Consider the following 6,000-nt stretch of genomic DNA (forward strand, 5'->3'; position numbering starts at 1 on the left):
GTGCAATCCCAGGGATACAAGACTGAAGGAGAACTGAAAGCAAGGCCTGGAAAGAGGAAGAGCAAATACAAGGAGGTACATTACTGAGCTGGCCAGTTTCTCAAGGAAATACAGGTGGTCATTAGTTCACATGGGAGTGAAGCCGTTTGCAACTGCTGCACCTCTGATCGCCGGCCCCTCCCCTTCTCTGTTGGTCAGTCTGTTCTGGGGTGTTAACTCCTCACATTTCCAGGTCCTCTTATGTGACCCCCTCAAGATAGCCTCTGGGGAAACCAGAGCATCCACAGGTTGACATGAGCTGGACGTAGCTGGTGAATCGCTGTGGCTCCAACCACACTGGACAGGATGGTGGTCTTGTCTGATTCCCAGGGACACAGGGCAACCTGAGTGTGAGAAGAGGAGGCGGCAGCGCTGCTGTGGTTTTACGGTCACAGGAACCATGAGCCGTAGTAGTTGAGCTGCTCCAGGGGGAAGCGGGACAAGGATCCAAGGCTCACAGGACACCCAGGCTTAGGATACTTTATTATGAAGCCCGTGCAAGCTCCAGAATTCCACAGGCTGGGAAGATGTGAAAAATTGCTGTTTATATCAAGGGTTTGTAACTTTTAAATCACGCAACCCTTAGAAAAGCATTGTCTAGGTCAAGCCTCGAAAACCCAATGGACCAGCTCTACTCTGCACACGTGGGGTCGCCATGAGTCAGAATCAAGTTGGCAGCAACTAACAAGAGAAATTCAGTTTAGAAACTTAGCTTTGGACTTAGTGTCAAGTGGGAAACATCATAAAGGAAACTGTAAAATTTCACTAGGGCTCATAGAGACTCCTGGACTTATATAAGTGGAAAAGCTTTCAGAAATCACCCCTAATGAAAAAATAATAATAACTACAAATTGGAGAGGGTTGGTGACTTGCCTAAGCAGCACCAGAAATAGATTCATCATTTATTGTCTATCACCAATCAATGTGAGGCCCTGCACATAGGAAGAGAAAGCATGTGAATTGTAGATGGTAATTCACGTAGAAGGTTTTTTTTAAAACTTGTGGATGAGATAGATACATAACCAAATATCCATTAGTAGAAGGTGGTAAATAGATTGGGGGTTTACATTAACTTTATCCAAAGAATTTGGCCTTTATCCTTGGTTCCTGAAAGATCATTTCTAAAACCTTGAAATTCCCCCAGAGAAGTACCTTTCACGAGGCAGTCAGACAGCACATGAGGGTTATGCTAAAAGGTACCTTTCAGGATGGGGGTTGGCCAGGTCAGAATGACCATCGTGTGATATTAGCCGACCTAGTGGGGGGTATGGTTCAATTAGTCTTGCCTACAGAAGAAGGCCCTCGTAAGGGCTAAACAGGTGCTCCTTAGAAACCAGTGGGGCAGTTCTACTCTGCCCTAAAGGATCTCTATGAGTCAGAATTGACTTGATGGCAACGTGTTTGGTTTTTTGTTTGTTTGTTTATTTTAAGGGCTTAACGAGGAGCCCTGGTAGCACAGAAGTTGAGTGCTTGGCTGCTAACCAAGCCACTCTGTGGGAGAAAGATATGGCAGTCTGCTTCTGTAAAGATTTACAAACTTGGAAACCCTCTACTCTCCCCTATAAGGTTGCTATGAGTGTGAATCAACTTGATGGCAATGGTTTGGTTTTTGTTTATTTAGAGGCTCAGCAGCACACCATCAACCACCACCACAAAGGCTCTGGACACTGAAGCTCCATGAGCTTCCTGGTTGGTGAAAGACATCAATGTATGTGGGTGGGTGGAGTGTCCCTTTTTGGGACATGGAAGCTTTGAGATGACAACTCTTCCAGACCCCTTGCCCTATGTGTCTCTTCATTCGTATCCTTTTTCCTATAATAAAACTATAATTGCAAGTATAGCACTTTCCATGAGTTCTGTGGGTCATTCCAGTGAATTATTGAACTCAAGGAAATAGTGGGAGCCAGTAGGTCAGTAGTGAAGGGGCCCTAGGGACCCCTGAGTATACAGAGGATATCCTGAAGGGATAGTGGGAAAATCCCATATTTGTAGCCAGCAGGTCAGGAGTGAAGATGTCATGGGGACTCCTAAGCCTGTGGCTGGTGTCAGAGATCTTAGGCAAGTTGGCCTTCTGGAGGACTGTGCCCTTTAACTTGTGAGGTCCGACCTAGCTCAGTGGTTAGGTCTGAGGAAGAAGCACTGCCTGTGAGGGTGGCGTTAGCACAGAAGTAGGACAGTCCAGTTGATTTGACTGATACAGCATGGGTGTTGTACCAAGCGTTGTTTGAACAAAGACACTCTGCAGTTTTAGGGTTAGAAGGGGCTTAGACATCTAGTCAGAGTCAACTTGATGGCGACTGATTTTTTAGGCCTCTTTGTAAACTGAGACCTCTGAAGCCAAGACATCTCGAGAGACTGTCCTTATATCACAGAGCCCGTTGTCAGCAAAAATGCATCTTTTTTTTAGCTCCAACTGCACACGTAGTTTCTTCTTTCTCTCTGTATTTTTATGTATTCAGATTCAAGATAACAAGTGTTTTATGAATAACTTGAATAAAAGGTGTTTTATTTTGGGGTGTCACTGACACGGTTTTTGCAGTACAGTGTGGTGGTTACGCATCCCAGGCTCTGTAAACTTATCATCGGGGTTTGAACCATGCCCTCACCACTTACTGGTGGGCCTGGACAAACCTAGCACCTCTCTGAGGCTCAGTATCCTCACTGTAAAATCGGCCTCAGAGGTCCATTGTGAAAATCAAAGAGTGACTTCCAATCACTTAGTGATGAGCGCCTAATAAGCATTCAATAAATATTCACTGTTTATTATTTAAATTGCATGTAATAATGAAGTTATTATGAGACAGTTCTAAAATGTGTTTACTCCTCATAATCCCAAATGTTTTCTTCTTCTATGTAGCACCTGACCTCTTTCATAAACTGACTTTGTATCTGCCCTGATCAGGACCCTGGCAGTGTGGTTCCTTCTTCAAAGCAGAGAATAAAGCAGGAGTAAGAAGGATATGGAAACCCTGGTGGCATAGTGGTTAAGTGCTACGGCTGCTAACCAAATGGTCAGCAGTTCGAATCTGCCAGGCGCTCCTTGGAAACTCTATGGGACAGTTCTATTCTGTCCTATAGGTCGCTATGAGTTGATATTGACTCAAAGGCACTGGGTTTGGTTTTTTTTTGTTTGGTAAAAAAAAAAATGGACCCCTGGTGGCACAGTGGTTAAGTGCTCAGCTGCTAACCGAAACACCAGCAGCTGGAACCCACCAGCCCACTCTGCAGAAGAAAGATGTGGCAGTTTGCTTCCATAAAGATTTATAGCCTTGGAAACTCTATGAGGCAGTTCTCCTCTGTCTTATAGGGTCGCCATGAGTCCGAAGCAACTCAATGGCAATGGGTTTGGGTTTGGTTTTTTGTAAGAAGGAGAAGCTGGGGACTCTCACATGGGAAAATCTGCAGGTAAAGAGGCTTCACCTTGGCAATTAGTTTCATCAGATCGGCATGTATTTTGATAACTTTTCCAACTACTTTAAGAAAACGTTACATGATTTTGCTTTTTTAAACAAATGAACCATGAGTTTCTGATCTGAGTTCCAGTTGGCAGCTATAGCTCTTCACCTGACCTGAATCTTTTTACCAGCATCAGACGTACATTAATTACATGGTTTGGTGGCATTACTTTGAGAACCCGAAGAATAATTCTCGTTTTAGGATCTAGTAGGATATAAGTGGTTGTTAGTTGCCGTCAAGTTGGCTCCTACTCATAGCAACCTTATGTATAACAGAATGATGCACCACCTCCCTGATCCTTCCAACCTAGGAAGTCTACCTTTTAGTCCTCTACAGAACAACATTCCATTGTGATTCATAAGATCTCCAGGCCTTTCTTCTTACTCTGTCTTAGTCTGGAAGTTCTGCTGAAACGTGTCCACCATGGGTGACCCTGCTGGTATTTGAAATAATGGTGGCATAGCTTCCAGGATCACAGCAACACACAAGCCATCACAGTACAACAAACTGACAGACAGGTGGTTGTTTAGGTGGTAGACGGTTATATATTTAGCATTTATCTCATTATCACTGCTTTGAGAATATTACGTATATAATTTTTCTTCTCTACATGAATCTAAACTTCTCAAGGGGAGCATAAGCATCTAGTGGAAAAGTACACATGCTAAACGTATACTGCTAAGTGGGTGTGTTTATCTAATAAAGTCTCATATGTAAATATACTTTATACTTCCTGTTTGTTTTACCGCCTGAATATCTATTAATTGACATTTTAGTGCCATAATTTGCTTTCATATCGTGCATTGATTAATTGTAGAACTATTTGTGGAGTGTGCACCACGTGCCAGGATCTGAGCTGCTTGTTGTGTGTGCAGTGATGAACAGAACAACGGGACTCGTGGAGCTTTCAGTCCAGTGCGAGAGACAGTCCTACCTAGGGGACGCAAAACCAACAGGTGCCTTCTAAATGCAAATCTGAAGACTAAGTACTTCCATTACAATTACACTGTTAAGTTTTATAACTATTTTTGTATTAATTGATGTAAAGATCAGTCGACATCGATATTAAAGATTAATTAAAATTAAACATTAATTTAAACAAATGGCAAGAACCCTGCGTGAATCCTCACAAAAGCGTGTGAATTAGACTCTGTCGCCTCCATTTTCATGTTGAAAAACCGAGGTGTATTTCACAGCTGTATAAAAGTTGATAGCCCATTTGTTTCATATATACCGTAACAATTTATTACCAAAAATATTTCTTTTCAGGACATTCTGTTTAAAAAGTATATTTAAGACGTATATTCATTACATGGTTTGGTGGCATTAATTGGTTAACTTCCTACATTTGAAAAGATTTAATTAGGCAAACTTAAAAGCATAGAAGCTACAGTTTTACAAGGTGATAATCCCAGGAGCTTGTACCCGATGCCATTTAATTAATTTGAATTACCAGTTTCTGGAATGTTTAAGCTTTGTTGGGCTTTCAGGAACAAAGGGAACAGTGACCTCCCCATGAAAAGAATGCTGCGGATAAGCTGATCGGTTACTTATCAGCCCTGCTGTTGTAGCTGTGCCAAGCAGACATGTTCGCGGTACTTGGACATGGTGTAGAGTGGTGGTTATACTCAGACAGGGGTGAGAGAGATAAAATTATGACTTCACTTTCCACGGATAACTTATCCTTTGTTCTTTGGAATTAGCCATTTTAAGACCACATTGGAGGAAAATGCAATACCTAAGAGTGTTCCACCTCTTGCAGTAGTATTTCTTAATAACTCTCTGATAGCTGGATAGGACAGATCTTGTAAATATCAAACCTGCTGAACTCTGCTAGTACGAGAAGGAAAAAGTTTTATCAAAGAACTAAAGACAAGTTTTAAAAAAATATTAAACCCCAGCATTACACTTGAATTCAGTCTAATGATTAATAAGAGTTTCATTCCGTTCAGAAATTATTCCCAACTTGGGTTTTGAAAGTAGGTTAATATTTTTCAAAGCCTATGAGGAACCTGTGTGTGTGTATGTATTTTTTTTTTTTTTTTTCTTTTTTTCTCCCCGCAAGGGAACTTTGAACAAATTGGATCTTTTACTGGAAAGGTTTCAAAGATAACCAGTAACCAATAACGGTTTTAAGTAACCCTTCAGGCTAAAAGTCACAACTGGATAAACTCTAGACCTATTTCAAGCCTGGGATTAAGGTAAGATTAAGACACGAGAAACTCAAGTTGGGAAACAGGATACTTCCATTACATTAACTACCCTTCATGGGCGCCTTCATCTATATTAACCAAAGTGTTTTGTGGTTCTGGCTGATGTCCAACAAACTCCCCCCAGTTCAGGATAATTTTATTATAGCTGACTAGGGCGAATCGTTGATTTTAGGCTATTTGTACTCTGGAGCTTTTAAGCAAAGGTAAAATCTTAAAATTTAAGAAAATAATAAAATTATTATTTTGAGTTGGAGGGATTCAGACAGAATTTTCATACAGGTGTTTAGACGGA

Source organism: Loxodonta africana, chromosome 19 (assembly GCF_030014295.1).
Source record: "Loxodonta africana isolate mLoxAfr1 chromosome 19, mLoxAfr1.hap2, whole genome shotgun sequence".
Taxonomy (NCBI): Eukaryota; Metazoa; Chordata; class Mammalia; order Proboscidea; family Elephantidae; genus Loxodonta; species Loxodonta africana.